The sequence below is a fragment of the Agelaius phoeniceus genome, chromosome 5 (genome assembly GCF_051311805.1).
Source record: "Agelaius phoeniceus isolate bAgePho1 chromosome 5, bAgePho1.hap1, whole genome shotgun sequence".
NCBI classification, from domain to species: domain Eukaryota; kingdom Metazoa; phylum Chordata; class Aves; order Passeriformes; family Icteridae; genus Agelaius; species Agelaius phoeniceus.
Genome location: NC_135269.1, coordinates 21241409 through 21259450, shown reverse-complemented (window position 1 = coordinate 21259450; position 18042 = coordinate 21241409). Strand labels below are relative to the sequence as shown.

Genomic DNA, 18042 nt, shown 5'->3' with positions numbered 1-18042 from the left:
CAACAGTTGGGAGTGGAGGAGGAGGAAATCCAAGTTATAAAAGTATAAGGAGGGGGTGGCATGGGATTGCCTTCTGGTTTTACAAATAGCAAATGCTGATATGACTTGAAAGCTTTGTTTTGGGTATTAATGTGACTGGACTTGAATGCTTGAATGACCCTTTGACAAGTATTTCATAATGGTTTTCCAAGAGCCTGCTCTGTAAACATAACTAGAAACTGCTCAGAGGAGCCTCCTGGTTGACTCTGAAAGCTGTTGATAGTCTTCCAGGTCTCTATTGAAGTAAATAGCCTTACATGAGGCCAGGCTTTATGTTTACAACAGCCCTACACAAAAAAACTTCTTCTCATTATCCCATGGCTAAATTCCCAATTCAACAAAACAGTTACACTCTGTGTTTGGCGAAATCTCAACTTAAACTGGGCTGGAAGAGTTTAAAGCAGTTAAGAAAGAAATCATGCAGCTTTGGGCTCAGGGGATTGAACTCCTCATTGATTGATTGTTTGACCATTATATGATTTATAAAAACATGGCTGAGATGAGTCCATGCTTCCCTGTAGAATTGTGAAGGATTATTCAGTTTGCCTTGCTTACAGTTCCTCTCCTTGAGTGCCCTTCATCTGCTTTCTTGTGTGACAATGACATTTATTGACTGGCCTTATGGCAAAAGTCACATGGCAGGGACCAGTTAGAGAGAAGTTGATTAGTAGGTACATTTATGGATCCTGTCCAATTTGAGGTATGCTACAATTATTGCCACAGTAGTCTAAGTTTTGTAGTGATGAAGAAGCCATCCTAGAAGGGAGGTACATGCACTGTGTTTTACATACAATGAAACCAGAGAATGTTCTTATTCTTCCTGTTTGTCATCAAACTGCCAAAGCTTTTGTCTCTGAGACATATAATGAAAGCACATGCCTTAAGTTGCCTTTGTCTGTGTTACCTTGACAGTCTAGCATCATTGATGACAAATGGAAGCAAGATGGCATTTGCATTAGTAAGAGATTTAATTACATTTTTTCTGATGTCTGAAGATAATACCTTATAGTGCTTTGCCACATGAAGGTTTTTTCCCCTCCTTCCTCTTTGCTGGTTTTTTTTCTGTGATACTTCTCTTGATAAACTCGTAAATTTGCTGAATGGAAGCTCACTGGCTCCTGCTGCTCATTCTCCTGATACAAAATTGAGTTTTTGCTTTAGTGTGATAAACATCAGGCAGGTCCTCTCTCACCAGTTTTCTCCCACTGCAGCTCCATTGATTTAAAACTCAGTAGTTATCTTAATTTAGAGCACGAGAGAAGCTTTTGAAACTACAGATTAAAATCTGGACTTGGTTGACTTCTCCATTCTTTCTGAATAGCTGTTTTCAGTTGCATATAGTTTTCTGCAAGGTCATTTCAGTTCAGGCTTTCTGAAAAACAGCAAAAACTCTTCAAGTCTGGCAGTACTTGTATAGCAGTCAAAGACAGCATTGTTGTTTCAGTTAAAATGCCCAGACCCCACTGGCCTTTACCAATGACTTCTCTGTCCTGTTCTTGGGGTACCCATGGAATGTCACTATAAATCAAAAGGTGACTGCACTTTGTTATTGCTACAGACTCTACCAGGCAAAATTTTGGTTGAAAGACGTCATGTAAAGCATTGCTGTTCTTTATCCGTGAGGCAACAACAATGGCTTTGCTGTTAGGTCCTAGTGGTGTTTTGTCAGCTAGAGCTGGTCGGACTGCAAGAGCTGGGAAAATATATGTGTATTCTCATCAGCATTTTATTTTGGTCATGGTGGTAACTGCAACAGAAGCTTTATCAATGATAGTTGCAGCTGCATTCCAGTGGCAACTGGATTTGGCACGCTGATAAAAAGGTCACTTGGGCCAGCACACCTGAGACAGCTGTGTAGGTATTTGAGGCACAGTTACATCCAGTTTAATAAATTGTGCATGTCCAGGAATTTCCCTGGGTACTGAGGCCAACTGGCATGGAGTGGCCTAATTCTGTGACAGTAAATACTGCTGGACTACAAACTAGCATGGCTTGTACAATCTGCCTGCTGGGAACACTCCCAGCAATGCCCTCATCACGGAACCAGGTGCAGGGATGGCTGGTGACTATCCCAGCAGTTTGCAGGCAAGCTGGATGTACAAATGTCCTCCCCTCAGGTCAGAAAGATCCTGCCCGTGCCCCACTTACCCCATTGCAACTGACCTGCTCTGATTATGGAACATCTGCGCAGGGTGACCGAGGCTTCCACTGGGGACTTGTAAACAGGCATCCCAAATGTTTGTGACTACTGAACTGCAGCTACTTCTTGAGAGGAAAAAATTTGTGAGAAATGAGAAATTGAGAAATGTTGCACTGTGAATTGTTTTCTCAGCTAAATTAAAATTTTAAAACGAGGGAAGGAAAAGGCATGATGTGATGTAACTGACATAAATACACACTGAGAACTGAGTGGTGTTTCCCAAAATATATCATGCTTGAAGGAAAAACAGAGAATAGGGGGCTGCTAGGAATCAGGCTCTGGAATATCTTGCTTTCTTGTGCAGTTGGTGTTGTTCCCTCTTTGTGTGACAAAGCTTCATGTCTGTATGAGCGAGTGAGAGATCCACTCCCCCTGCCATCTGCTCTCCTGCCTGAATAATTAGAAGGAGGAAACAGGCCCAGCTCGGGAAGAGAGGGAAGCAGAGAGCAGGCTAATATGGGGAGAAAAATATCCCATCAAAACTAGCGGCAGGTTGGGAGGAGGGGGGAGATGAGTTTCCAGCCTTAGCAAGTGCAGCCTGCAGTGAATGAGGCTGTTCACAAAACAACCTGCAGCGCTTGGAGAAGGAGAGCTGTGAGGGAAGGGAGCAGCACTCCAATTCCAGGCAATGCTGTCCTCACACACACACTTGGGCAAGCACTGCTGAGGATGCTGGGGCTCTTTAGGCTGTCACTGCAGCTCAGGATTGCTCTGTGTGCTCTTTGAGGTATCCTGCACTGGCCAAGCAGGAGGACGAAAGATGTGGTGCCCTCCAGAGGAAACCTGCTCTCAGTATGCCCTGTTTTTACCCTCTGAGTATCTCAGTCTTGCATTTAGTTGATTCACTTCCCTTTTCAGTTAACAGTCTCATGTCATCCTTTATTTCTCAGAGCAAGAGATTTGTATTCCACCTGGTCTGGTGGGATGTCCAGAAACAAGCACCAAAGACATTCTGCACAATGTGACTGACTAATGTTGACTGTTCACACAGAGAGCAGTGTTAGGAGCATTGCAGGACATCTGAGCTTTCTCTGGTAGCTCTGCTTTAGGTTCTGTGGGTTCACATCTAAATGATGAATCTTTATCACCTGCATCTCTTAATGTAAAACCATATTTCTTTTGAGGAAACCTAGAACCACAGAAACGCAAGAAAGAATACAGATATTCTTCTGGTGCTTCCAGTGAAAAGATTTGCAGACCATCTTACAGCAAACTAAAGAAGGCAATCACTATTCTAACTGTGGATTCTGCAAAATTCTTCATTGCTGGCTAATACTGCAAGTATATAGTCAGCAATTTCATAGCCCAAACTCAGTATTATGGCTTCTCCCCAGTAACCTTTAAATGAAAATGTGAGGAATAGCACTGAGTGAGTTCTTCCTGGTCATCAGTCAGGACAGGGCACAGCCACCAATGCTTGTCAGTGCCGCTGTATATAGTACATGATGTAGGAGGGACAGACCATGCAATGTCCTCTGGTCTCAGAGCTGTGGCAGCAGGCAATGAATGCAAGACTGAAGATGTATGGCCATGGGCCAGATTGTCATTATCTCTTGTCTGAGTGGAGATCTTTGGGTTTGCTTTGGGATGTTTGGATGTGCAGGATGCTGTTCCTGGCTGCTTTGCCCCTAGGAGGTATTCCACTGCAAGAGAAGAACCTCAACTCCACCTGTGCATGCACAGGTAAACAAATGATTGTGTTCACTTTTCATCCTGTAAAAATGACATTTTCACCACTTCCCTTTGTCATGTACCTTCAGTATTTAAGCGCACGCATCTCCTGCCCACGCATGTGCACAGTTTTACAACATACCCTTTGAGAGCCTTGCTTCAGGGGAAAATGTTTCATTGTGCTTGTTTTGTTGGGGTTTTTTGGGTTTTTTAATTCTTTAATCACCCCCTTGATGGCAAAATTTCCTCCAAGTCTGCAGCTGCCCTTTTCATGTGTGACATACCTTTCTAGGAACCAGTTGTGCAGTTCTGTATATCTATCCACTCTTGCTAGCTGTGGTTGATCTTTATTTTTATTTGATTCCCTTTGTGTAAGGTTAGAGCAGGTTTTTTACCAAAAGAAAAGACTTCTAGAAGTTGCCTCAATATAATTCCTTTCTTCTGCAATAACAAACTCCAGCTGCATTTCTTATATTTTTGTTTGGTAGTAATGGGGCCCATTTTGGCTATCACTAAACAGAATGTACATATTTTATCTTCTCTCTCACCTTTACCTCACCCTTGTGGTTTCTGCTGATTATTTGAACTTTTATTTCATGCAGTAATTAATGTGCTGTAATAAATTAATTCTTGGCTTTCTTTCTTCCTTCCTTCATTAATGCAGGAAATGCTTTGTAGTTCAAAGAGGTTATGTGTCTGCCAGATTTCACACAACTCATTAAAAAGGAGCTTTAAATACTGCAAACAAATCAACCCTCAACTCACACAGCATGGAAGGCATATGGAAAAGCATGGTGGTTCTACTTTCATATGAATCTCTCCCTTTTGCAGAGGTAAGATTGTATTTTTCCTAACTGACATTCACAGGATTTAACTTATTTTTTATCTTTTTACTTGTGATGTACGTATTGGAATCAGAGATCTGCAGTACATAATCTCTGTTTAGTGACCACAGTGATCTTGTATTGCAATGGTTTGAAAGCCTGGAGGACTTAAAGATATTTCAGAAGTCCTTAAAATGTAGAGGCTTCATCCACCCACAGTGTTTTAGCTTTTGCTACAGTAAAGGATCCTTGGGTGTTTTCCTTCTCTCTTTAATAAGAGCAGACAGAAGACTTCTCTGAGGTTCTGTGGCTGTTGAATTTCACACATTGCTTTATTTGGGTAAACAGACCCCATGGAGAAGAAGTCTCAGCACAAATAAATTGGTGAAGCTCTTTTCTGAAATATAAATCTCTCTGTTTTACTGGTACTGCTTAGCATGTAGTTGCACTGGGAGGATATTGCAAGATGTTTCTGATCTTCTGCTCCAATGCTGACTTACAGAATGGGCAGCAATTCCCCAGCAATGTACACAAAGAAAGCTCAGGTGCTACAGCTACAACATTTGGGGTTCTCAGTGTCGTCTTTCCTTCTCTGTGGGGCTCCTTAGAATCTACTGACTGGAGAAAAAAGGCTTGTGTGGAAAACAGCATTTGACTGAAATGTCTAAAGGCATCTGGGAAAGAGTCCTGGGTCTGGAAGGTATAGAAATCTTGAGTCTGTCCAGATACATTCAATCTAAATGCATAAAGAACTGGAGAGAGAAGTATATCTAAGATATAAATTTAAAAACCATGAAAATGAGAATACATTAATCTTTTTCTCATTGTGTCATAAAGGCAGGAAGTCATTTAAGCAGCAGCAGAAGTAGATACAGTTAAGAAATAGGGAAGACCCCATGGTAGAGGCCTGTGCCAAGTCTGACTGAGCTGTAGATATGAAAGTCTTCTCCTGTTCAGGAGCCAGGATTACTGTGTGATTCTGCTGAAGTGCATTTGCAGGACAGCACCCATGAAAACCAGTGAAAATTGATGAGTTTTCATTACCCCTCACTCACAGGCTTTATAGACACCACATATAACTAATTTTTTCTACTGAGGCTGTAGACAATATTAATTTGCACCACAGTCCCTAAGGCCAGAGCTGCTGCCTTATGAGAACATGGAAGTGCACTTGCACAGCACAGAGCACTGTGCTGCAAACACAGAGCTGGGGCTGCAGCAGCACCAGAACCAGAAACACCAGAACCAGCAGCCCCAAAACCAGCAGCACCAGAATCTGAATTGCACCAGTGTGCTCTTCTGTCCAAGTGGATTGGCCCTGCTCCTCATACAATAGCTCAACTGGAATGAGATACAAACCTGAAGGCCTCCTCATAGGGTGCTGGGTGCTTCAAAGACATAGCCTAAGAAATGTGAGGGAAAACTGACTTAGCCAATCCCAGAAAAATTATCTTTAATGAAGAACGTGTTATTTCCCAAATAACTGTGAAGTCACACTATTTATAATACCCTACAGGAGACACCAAAGGTACTGAGAGGGAATAGTGGTCAATATCTGTGTGGTCAATATCTGTTCTGCTGTGTTGTTTGGTCCTAGCCATTCTGTCTGCTGCTGTAGCATATACCCAGCTCTCTCAAATTCCTTTCAGCCTACTACCAGTGTCTCCTTCTTCTTTAACATGCTCAGAGGAAGACATTTAACCACCAGCATTAAGAAATATGTTCATATTTTTACTCTCATTATCAGTCAGCAAGTAATTCTAAATTGTAACTTTTCTGTTAACAATTTCTGTGCTTAATTTTGAAACCTTTAGAGTATTTGATTCCCAGACCCCTCTTTTAAATGCAGTTGTTTCTTGCCCACTGCACACTGCTATTTGAAATGCTCCCTTAGGATATCTGCATCTTTGGAAGAATTTATTCCCTCACCTTTCTTCCTCACTGAACAAGTCTTTAACCACTTCAAACAAGAGGAATCTGCATGGCTACACCAGATTCCTTCCACATCACCTCCCTGCCACTCTACTTGTTCACCATCCCCTCCCTTCACAATTCCCTCCCCTGCCCCCTTGTATTCGCCCTCCTCATTCCTCTTGCCTCAGCCTGCCCATTGTACCCCCTGGGGTTTGGGACAATGTGAAATCTGCCCCATTCCAGAGCCCAGCTGGGCCACCAGGGCTGAGGCTGCTGCACAACACTGCATAGCTGGGAGAACTGCAGAAAAATGTGTCCAGGCAATCCTGCTTATCCCGTTCTTTTCAGGAAATCCTTTCAAACCCTTTTTTCTTATTCAAGACATTTCTCTCTAGAGCCAGCAAAAGGATACATCATTTAAAAAACAGCAAGGTTTGCTTGCCAGTAGTCATAATCCCATCCCTACCCTTCTCTGAGTAATAGCAGGGACCTTGAGATTAAAAAGGTGAAATTAATACCTCATTAGAATAGCTGTTTTGTTTCCTTCCAAATTTGAAAGATTTTTAAAAGGACAAAAAGGACAACTCAGCAAAAATAAAATTATTCCTAAATCCTGGTTTCCTTTCCTTAGTCACTCTAAACTTAATTTTCCACTCCAAAAACTGTGAATGCACTTTTGAGATTTTTGTCATAGAGTACTGCTTTGTATTTCGAACCTCAGCAGAAAAGACAGAGAGCCAAAATTTGACCTTGGATATGACAAGAAAAAGCAAAAAAACAATCAGGAAAAAATTAACTGTCTGTATTGGACTGCTAGAGGATTGAAGAAGAAACCTGCTTCTAGGCTGGATGCAGTTATTTAAGAAAATCTCAAAGAAGAACAGCAGGATTCAGAATTGGAGCTTTGCAGTTGTGAAATTATTTCATTGCTAGTAAAACTCAACCTTGGTTGAGGTGTAGGTGGGGGAGGAAGAGCATTCTCCTTTCCACTGAGAGCAAAATGTGAGTCTGTTCAGGGACTGGCCATCTAGATCAGTACTAATTAATGTTTGTGTGCTGTATAGAAATAGCAGGTGGGCTCAAAAGGGCTGGGAGAGAAGAGTTCTGGGGGAAACTGTAGAAATTCCTGAGATTTTTTGGGATATGTGGTAAAATGGCTGTGTGAACTGTGAACTGTGGAGTCTGTAGGGAATGATGCTAGGTTGAATGGCCTCAGGGTACAGGGTTTATCAGTTTAGGCAGCACAATAGAAAATAGAAATGGAAAACTTTGCTTAGAAAAAATGGCTTTTCTGGCATGATATATGGAGTTTGAGTATAAACCAGATTTTGGGGTGTCTTAACAAGTCTCAAAAATATGCCTGAAATACTGAAAAGCCTTGAGAATTCAGTAAATTAAAATGAAAAGTGATATTGAAGATGGTGAAATGGAAAATTTCTTCTCTTTCTTGCTGGATTCAGTCACAGAGCATAAAACTTTGCCCATTAAGCTAGTTTTGAAAGTAAAGTCATAGATGTGTGTGTCTAATCTTCCAGGTATTTTTTTAATCTGACTTTATACCTCTGGTTAGTTCATGCCATCATTTTTTAAACTAAATTACATTTTGAAATACTGATGGTTCCAACCATCAGATCCCAAGGGGCAGTTATTCATAGATTTGAGATTTATCCCTCAATTATAAGGAAGCCAGATAAACTTGGGAGAATGAGACAGCCTCTCTCACATGGATACCAGTAAAGGGCTTTCTCTTTCACTTTCTAGTGGCTGATCTCAGTCCTCTTCTATAAGTCTCTGAGCTTTTATGAGCAAGCACATTTCTGGTCAAAAAATGTTGTGTTTCTCTTGCATTAACCCTATGGGCACACTGTTAAGTGCTGCAAACACATGGCTCTGGCCAGCTACAGCAATGATCCTCAGCTGAGTAGGATGTCTGCTATTGGGAAATCTCCTGCTGCACAGGCTGGCAGCTTCTGTGCCTGAGCTCCTTAAACTATTGGTCTGTGGAATTGATGGGAAGTAGCTGAGCCACAGAAAAATCTCGGAAGCGAGCTTTGAGTCTGTGAAGGCATTTGTTTTGGAAATAATGGATATACATCACTTGCCCCACAGCCAGTGTTCATGCAAAGCAAGGTCTCACAGTGAGATGTTGCCTCCAAAGCCAAGGCCACTTTGCCCTGGAGCATTTTCTAGGAAAGAAAACCCAAACCCATGCAGTGTTCCACAAGGTGGTTTCCTCTAGCGTGCTCTCTGGTCCTTTTGTAGTTGCCTGGCAACCAGGAAAGGGAGGAGGAGGAGAAGGATGTGAGAGCATGGAGGCATCTGAAGAAGCAGATTATTTGTAGCAAACCAGTCAGCACACATTATTATCTGCAGCAAATCAGCTCTTGGTTCTCTTGAGCTACTTAGGTCATTCCTACTGGCCCTCCTCAGATGGCTGTCTGCCAAAGGTGACGACCATGATTCTGCTGTAATTTTACAACAGTTTCATCCTAGTGTGAATCCTTTGGCAGTGCCAGAACTCTTCTTCTGCAGTGGGAACTTACCTTTTCTGAGGTAAGAAAAGAGCTTTGATCATTGCCCAGAGCTTCCCTGTGTTGTGTTAGGTATGCTGTGTGACTGAGCAGGGCCTCTTAGCTAAAAGGAAGCCAAAGATGAGTTCAGCTCAGTTGTCCCTTCTGAACATGATATTTAACCTCAGATCTTGTATATGATGTTTTCCTTAATTGTCAAAAGGGCTAGAAACTCTAAAAGGTGAAGTAGGTTTTTCTAATCCAAGAAAGTAAAGAAACAGAAAGGTAGAATTTTTCATCTCCAATTAAATATCCAAACAACAAATCCAGTGTAGGATTTGTTTTTGGATGAAAACACGCTTAGATGAAGCAGGAATGTGGGAGAAAGAAGTCAAACCTGTGCTCTGTGAGCTACAAGCCAGAGTGTCACATTCTCATGAGTGTCTTGGCCATTGGTCATCCAATTGGTCAGTATTTGGCCCAATGTTGCAGGGTGTCCAGACAGTAGAATAATTTCTGTGTAACAATAGTCTCTGCTCTGAATAGCTGACAAAATTTTGGTGCAGTTACTTTCTGTGCTGGGGAGAACCCAGAGGTGAGTCTCCTGTTGGCTTTGTTCAGGTTTGGGCCCTTTGTTTCCTTCATCCTAAATGGGTGCTATAACCTTTGGCATATTGCCTATGCTGACATGGAGTTAGGGCAGGTCTCTCTCTTTTCTGATCTTTGGGAGGGGAAAATCCATACCATCAGTGAACAGGAACACTATTTTTGCCTTGGAAAACAGCCTAGAAACGATGCTTTGCAAAGCGTGGCACAGGACTTGGTGAAAATGTGATGTATTTTTAAAGATGATTAAAGCTATTAAATAGATTTGCACTCACAGAGCCTCATGGAAAAAAATTATATTTTTGCTTTCTTGTGTAAGAATAGCAGAGTGGGATAAAACATGGCTTTTAAAGGCCTCATTGCTATTGTCTTTGAGATAGCAAGAAGTCACTGCAATGAATAAGCTAATTACAGAAAAAATTTAGTGAATCATGGAATCATAGGATCATTTGGGTTTGAAAAGGCCTCTAGGATCAATTCCAACCATTAGCCTAATACTGCCAAGTCTACCATTGAACTGTGTCCCTAAGAACAACATGTACGTGTATTTTAAATACCTCCAGGGGTGGTGACTCAATCACTTCCTTGGGCAGTGTGTTCCAATGCTTGACAACCCTTTCAGTGAGGATTTTTTTTCCTAATATCCAATCTAAAGCTCCTCTAGTGCATGCAACTTGAGCTAGTTTCCTTTTGTCCTATTGCTTGCCTCTTGTGAGAAGTGATCAGCCCCCACCTGGCTGCAGCCTCCTTTCAGATACTTGTGGAGAGTGATGAGGTCTCCCTTGACCCTCCTTTTCTCCAGGCAAAGCAACCCCAGCTCCCTCAGCTGCTCCTCACCTTTACTTACTGAAGTAAGTAAAGAATACCAGTAGAAAAATGGTTTGCTTTTCTTTCCCTAGATTAAGAGATGATACCTAGAAGTTCTTGAAAAGTTTGTTTGAATAAGTCGCTATTGCTGACGAATGAAAAACCATTTTAATTAAGGACATGTTTAGGATAATAAAACATGTTTTCAGTGGGCTGGTAATATGCTTTTTATAGAGACCACCATACAGATATGCAGTAGCACTGAAGCCTCAGAATAATGCCTCAATCTGACTAGATAAGAGAAATTCAACTTGTCCCACTTCAGAAAATAGCATCCCAGATACTTCTAAGGGGCCATTCCTCTTCTGCTATGTATTGCTCTTTTCTTCCTATCACCCTGTTCTCTGTTCCTCAGGCTCTTCAGATTTATTTCTGCTGAACCTGGCCCTTGAATGCCTCTGTTCCTGCCATCTCATGAGCACATTTGCCAAATTGACATCTGTTAAAGTAGCTGTCACAATATGAAAAAGAAGCTCACTTCAACCTCATCTCTGCCATGTATTGTGGGTCCAAACCAAGCCTGCCTGGCTTGTGTGCAGCCCAGCCTACTCCTGCTGCTACAATGGGATTACCTAATAAATATTTTGTGCAAGGCTTTGGCAAAATGGCAGGGAGGGAGCAGGAAAAGGAACAGCCAGTCTCATTTGCAAGTAGATAATGAATTAAAGCCTTGTTTTCTGGTCAGTTATAATCGATTAGGTGTTGGACACTCTTAGCAACTTGTGTATGTGGACACCCAGGCACTGGGAAGAAGACCCCAAGATCAACAGTGACTCAAGGTGTTGAAATAATGCCACAACATTCCAAGTAAGGCAGACTGGCAATGAATTTTGTGGCTCAAAAGATGAACTGAACATCAGGTATGAGAAGACTTGTATAATGAAAATGCATCGTTTTTATAAACAGGGGTTTTTTTCAAAATTTCTTGAACTTTTGGATCTCTGTAGTATGTGTGCTTTTGCTTGGCAAGTATCCTGTTTGGACTGTAATGCTCACTACAATACAATCATTTATCTATCCTTAAATTTCTCAATTGCTTCTGGTGTTCATGCTAAACACAGTTCTTCATCTGGAGATGAAAAGAGAGGACAAGAAACTTTTGCAATTTAACTTCATTTGTCCAAGTGCTCAAATTTCCCTAATTTTGAGTCTGCTCCCACTTACTGCTGCTACCCTCCAAAAGGGGCTTATGCCCAGTAAGGCATCATTTCAAAGGAGAATGCCAAAACTTCCACTAGCAATAAATTATCTGATCAAAAATAATTATGGGAAAGGAGAGAGCTTCTATGAAAACTACAAAACTGTCTGTAATTTTTCCAAAATAATGTACTTTGTTTTCAGCCAAGAATACCTCAGCTATTGCAATTGAGAACCAGAAGACTTCACTGAAAATTTTCTATTAAAATAGTGATTTTCTTAGAAGGCGTGCAACAGAAAAAATATTCAGCTAAAAGAAAAGAAAAATTAGAAAGAGAGCCCGCTTTGATAGAAAATATTCAACAATCCTACCAAGGATTTAATTCCATCAGAAGAACTGTAGTGCCTGTCTTTCATTTGTTTAGTTTGTCAGATTCTCTTGACACCATCGATCCTGCAATTTCTTTCTCTTATTTGCTTTAATTCATTCCTTGGGGTTAGCAAAAGACTTTACTCAGCTTGTTTCAACTTCCAGAGGGTTTCCACCAGAGGTGGCGAGGACCCTTCTTCCTTCTCTCCCTCTCCCTCTACCCTGTGGAAGTTGTCTCTCCTCTTAACTGCAGCACAGATTCAGGGTCTGTCTGTCTCTCTCTCCAGTGCCTGTCTGCAGTAAAGCCCCTGCCCCTTCCTCCACCCTGCTGCATATGTGCTCCTGTGGCAGGGCTGCCACCTCTGTGATTGCTCTGTGGACCACAGAGCTGAGCACCTCACAGCAGAATGAAATTCACACTAGTGCTGGGAGGGCTGGTTTGTTCCCTCTTTAGCCAAGCTTTGCTCCCAATTATTAAAGCCTTTCTCAGGGAGGCTTTGATGCTAGGAATTAACTTGAAAGGAATTTGATAACCAAGGGCCATATTCATGATGCAGAGATCTCCACTGAAGGGCTCTCCCCCCTCCCCAGCATCTCCTGAATTTTGAGTAGATTCCCTAGTTGTCATGGCAACAGCCTAATTTGCTCTCTTTTTGTGGTTTAAGTAAGCATCATGTAAAAGCTCCTCAACAAATGATGCTAAAACATCCTGAGCTTTGGTAGTGACACTGGGCAACTTGCCACATGGCTTAGTTTAATTGCTCTGAAGCTACCACCAAGTGCATAATTCAGGCTTTCCTTTAACACAGGAAAAAAGTTTGGATGGCTGGAAGGGAAAGAGGAGGAGGAAAAGAGCAGCTGCCATTCTTCAGAAGTGAAGCAACTTCAGGAGCAAGAGGACAGTTTTGTCCCTTTTTGTGGCAAAGAAGCCCATAACAGAGAAAGACAAAAGCTTAGAGACTGTTACTTTTTCACTCTTTAGATCACTTTGAACTTGGTGAGAAGGGCAAAAGCATCCACTGATCCTGTACTCTGTTCTCCCAGGGAAGGCAGCATGGCTCGATCCTGCTTTGGGACTGAGATGGAGGTAGATAGCCCAGCCATGGGCTGGTGGCAACCCCCATGCATTGTCCCAGCTTCCTGCAAGTCTTTCAATGTGAAGGCAGTGCATAAGGAAACTTCTGGTCTGTCACCAGTGAACTGCCTTTGTATCTTTGCTGGTACTTGGGCTTGACTTCACCCTGGTGTCCCTGTTGCCTCTGGAGGCAGAGCTGAGGCTACCCAGCCCGCCAGGCCTGGGAGAGGAGCCAAACCAAGAGCTGGTGTAGGAGTTGCTTGAGTTGCTTTGGGCTCTAGTGCAAATTTGAACCTCTCATCGTTGTGGTAGTAGATATATAGACTCTACAGAGTAAATATTAGCACATGGAAAGCAGAGTGTAAAGGGTGTTCTTGGACTCTAAGGGAAGAAGAACAGCAGCTTCATCCTGTCTGTTAATTTTTCAATAATGGTGGAATGACACATCTCTTTGTTAATACTGTGCACATCAGCATGTATTAGCAGTAGCTTTCAATATTGCCGTGAATGGTCATTAAAAATCCCTGTTGGCTGCTTGGTCTGTTCTGAGAATACCAAAGGGTTGCCCTGCTGAGCTCCTCCACTTCCACTATTCCTCCCATAACAATAAAACTCTTTAGGCAATCAAAGTGGTCTGAGGCTTGATTTAGATAGTGGTGACCCTGTTGAGGGAATCTGCAATGGTCTGTAACTCTTCAAACAAAGCATCACCTAAAGAAAAACAGCAGTATTTGTTTTGGGGCCAACTACTTCTTAGGAAATGCAAGTATAGGTAGTTGTCTGTAGAAATTTCTGGTTAGGAAAAAAAAGTGCCAAAACAGAACACTAGAACACTTTAGTCATTTGGTTTGGGGGAAAACTGCCATTTTAGAGTGGGTTTTTTTATGTGGGGATCCAAACTCCCACAGCAGGCATGTGAAATCACAGTCCCTGGGCAGTGCATCTGTGAACCTTTCTCTCTCAGGAACCATGTACTTGCATCCTCTGGGTGTCCGAACCGATGGGATGACAGCAGTTGCTTTACAGAAGATACAGTGATACAAGGCAGACTCTCCCTTTTCCCTTGATCTGCTTCTATTGTCAGTCCCTTCTCCAGAACAGTTTCATTCTTTTCTCACGTATTGCATTCAGCAAAGAGGCAAAGTGTTTGATGCTCTGCAGTATTGCTTTGCCTGGACAGAAATCTCTGCATCCACTGAGGTGGTGGTAACCATTCACAAGGGAAATACTGTATTATGGGCTGAGGAAGGAGGTGCAACAATAAAATGGGAATGCCATGGCTTAGGGGGAGGAGGACAAGAGGGATGTAGTGGGGAATACAAGTGGGTAATCTGAGGTCTCCTTTTCAGGAGTGACAGAGAGATTCTATTTTTTTTTTACCCACCTCTCTGATAAAAGCTTGACAGTGGGGGTGAAGTCTGTGACACCAGAGCCTGCACACCCTTGTTGTTTTACTAAATTATTCATCCCTGTTCCTGTGATAATATAGTTATAAGGAGGAGCCTAATTGAATTTACTGTCTGGCATTGGCCAATAGGGTGATAAGGATCCGGCAGAATGGGATGACGGTGAATCCTGCTGGTGTGCTGTGAATGTGAAGCAGGACGGACTGGCAGTTTGTGTGCAGGAGGGAAAAGCAATCGGTCCAGGGCCCCTGGATTAGCAGAATAAGGAAAGGAAAGGTAAGGGAGCGGGTGGGAAAGGGATTTGCCTGAATCATGTACTGACCCTGTGCTGAAAGGCTGGTTTTGTTCATAGGAAAGCACTCTGCAGGCAATGTTTTCCTGCAGGGTTTGGAGGGAGCAGAAATGCATGTGGTGGCACTTGCTCAGTGCATGTAGCCTGTGCCTTTGTCTTTATATGTGCTGCAGGGCTCTATAACGCTGCATGTTCACTGAGCGTGTCTGTGCAGAGATTCCTGTGGTTTGTGTGGACCCAGCAGCAGTGCATGGAGCCTGTGCAGTATAAATGTAAAGAGGGGAGTCCAAAGGGAGGAATTACCTCATGGGCAGATTGGGGAAAACAGTAGTGCTTTCTGGTTTGATTGAAAATGAAAATGCCAAGGCTCTTTGTGAGCTGTTGGCAAACAAAACGGAGCAAGTGTATGTGCATCTGTCTGTGTATGTACAGGCTCTGCAGTGAGATGTTAAAATGAGAAAGAGGAGATCACACTGGAGCATTAGGTGTCGCAGGTAGAGATAAATTGCAGGCAATCTGTGTAATCAGATTCTCTAACATGGAGAATGCAAGTAAGTACGGAAGTGGATTAATCCTATCTGCTGAGCTGGCTACACCTGGAAAGCAAGGGGGAGATGGGCTGGGAATCAGGACAGGTAACGTGCCTGGTTAGGGAAACTGATGCTCAAACCATCCTGCCTGCTGTGCCTGCAGCTAAAGTGGTAGCTTATTGAGTTGCTTCCACATATTTGTTATTTCCCTTTTAATGATGCAAATGTGAACATCTCTGAGGATCAGGGTAGAGCCCATAAATTGACATCATCTGGAAGAACAGGACTACATCAAGCAAATTAGCCTCTGCCCTTCCTTTTGTTTCACTGCCTTTGCTCTGATAACAAGTGACTGCTGAGCAGACAGGGCAGGTGGGGGAAGATGGATTACAAATGTGGCAAGTGGCATTAAGCCGTGCAGACAGTGAGTGTCCTTTGCAGTGACGTTATAATCACACTTCTTCTGCTTACATCTTTGCAAGCATGTAAGACAAGGCTGTCCTGAATTTGGGGTAAGCTTATTCCAGTACTAACTGGAGCAGGGGTCACAGGTCATTGTAAGGTACTAAAATTTTTAGCTGCTCCTCATAGGGGTTCACCACCTCATTCTTTTCAAGCTGGAATCCAGAGGAAAGTGTTGCTGAGACTAAGGCGTTGCTCACCTGTGGATATCTCATCTCTGTTGGAAACTCATTCTTATGATGACTGTGGAGGGAGATATGCTTTTTCCGCTTGCTCAGAAAGCAGCAGCCAGAGGCTGCCTCCAAAAAGAGAAGTAAGGCAGAAAATCCCATAGGGAGAAGCTACAAAATGGCTTATCTTGGATTAGCCTTTTGCCCAAATAGGTTCTCCTTCCTTCCTGACATCAAATTTCTTACGTCAGGAGTCAGCTTTCCTCTACCCAAGCTTCTTTCTTTTCTGTGATTTTCTCACGTGGCCTGAAGGTTTAGAAAATGACTGATATCTCCATCAGAGAGCACCTCCCTATTCATGTCTACACTCTGCCCATGACATCTCCTGGAGTCTCTGGTTGTGCTCCTCTGAGTGGTGGGCTGAGTCTGACCCCCTCTGTCTCACAGCGTGTACATGCACACCAAGCGGGGCCAAAGGGACACTCACTTGGTAAAAGTACGAAAAGGTTCCACCTTGCAGAGGGTACTTGTATTGGGTGATGAAAAAAAGGAAACATTGCAGATTCCTGTAGGATAGAGGCAGGCTCTCCTCATCTCACCTGGAATAGCTGACTAAAAAATGGATCTAACACAGGGCATATGGTCATAGTTGTGTTTGACTCCAGCTTTCAGAGCACTCACAGTAACAGAGTCACCAAAGAAATGAAAAAAACAACCCTGGACATCTGAGAATAAACTCCCCAGTATAATAAAATTCTTTCCCTTTGCCCCAAAACAGAGGAATAGTCGAATAACTTGCTTATTCACTCACTACAGAAGGCTGCACAGCTCCCAGGTGCAGAGCAGGAGGTTCACCCAACCAAAAGTGGGCAGATACTCATTGCTCCTGGAGAGTCCCTGTCCCTCTCTCTGCACATCAGAGGAAGTCCTCTGCTCTTGCTGGTTTTGGGAAGTGCACCTTCCCTGGGAGATGCCCGCAGGGATTTGGCAGGAGAAGCATCCCCGTGAGGCTGCAGCAGCAGCAGCAGCAGCAGCAGCAGCAGCCCGGTGGTGCTGGCAGCAGTTACGGCCGGCTGGGTGCCTGCATTGTTTGCTTCTGCCCTCAGAGTCAACGGGGAGCTCAGGAACGGGCAAAACGCCAGCAAATTCCCAGGGAAGCTGACGTCATCGCCAATTCACTGGTGCCAGACACTGTGCTGGAAACCTGAGGTCGCTTTTCTGCCATTAATTGCAAAGATGATTAATTCATGCAATGATATCACTTTCTGGGGTGGAGGTTAGGAGGTTATGTACTCTAGTAACGAGAGGCGGGATGGGATGCAAAACTCGTGCTCCTTGTTGGTGTTAGCATTAATCAGAACAAACCAGCCACTGCGTGCTCCACATCATCCCTCCTCCCCCAGAAAGGGTACAGCTTTTTTCTTGGGTTTTTTAGGGGGGATGAGGGGGTGGTGCCATGGGATGTGTGAGCAAGTGTTCTTATGGGATTTGCAGTATTGCAAATTCTACACCAGAGGACTGAACCATAATGCCCCTTAACTTTCACAGCTACTCTGCAACAAGGATTTTTGCTTTAATTGTTTTCATGTTAACTACTTTATTTATGCCATTTACATTGCACTTTCCAACAAGAAAAAACGGTATTATTCTCATTACAAAGACAAAAGAAAAAAAGAGAAAAAGAAGTGCAATTTTGTTTGTTTCTTATTGCACAGTGGCTGGTGTGTTGCATTGTGGTGCTCTCATCTCAGAGGGTCCTGCTCAGTCTATAGGGGTGTGGGATATATTTTTAGTTGGTCTGGAAATTCCCCAGAATGTCAAGTTTTGCAGTAAATACTCTAGGATATTTAATTCTTTTGCAATGTTTTTAGGCTAAAAATCCCTTTCCTGTCTCTTTACTAGCTAAGCAAATAAGTCTAGAATTCCCAGGTGGGCACTACAAAGAGTTGTCCTGGCCCAGACACAATTA

At 43.0% G+C, this 18042-nt stretch overlaps 1 protein-coding gene across 6 annotated transcripts in view; it reads left to right on the top strand.

Moving 5' to 3' along the window:
• Positions 1-9056: 9056 nt before the first annotated feature.
• Positions 9057-18042, top strand: part of SYN3 (synapsin III) — a 191732-nt gene continuing 182746 nt past the window's right edge. For 5 of the 6 annotated variants that reach the window (XM_077178503.1, XM_054631625.2, XM_077178499.1 and 2 more), the window contains exon 1: positions 14751-14895. The gene's annotated coding sequence lies outside the window, so the exon portion shown is untranslated. Of the gene's footprint in view, positions 9202-14750; positions 14896-18042 lie in introns of those variants that run through there. The other variant, XM_077178502.1, reaches the window with a different exon arrangement.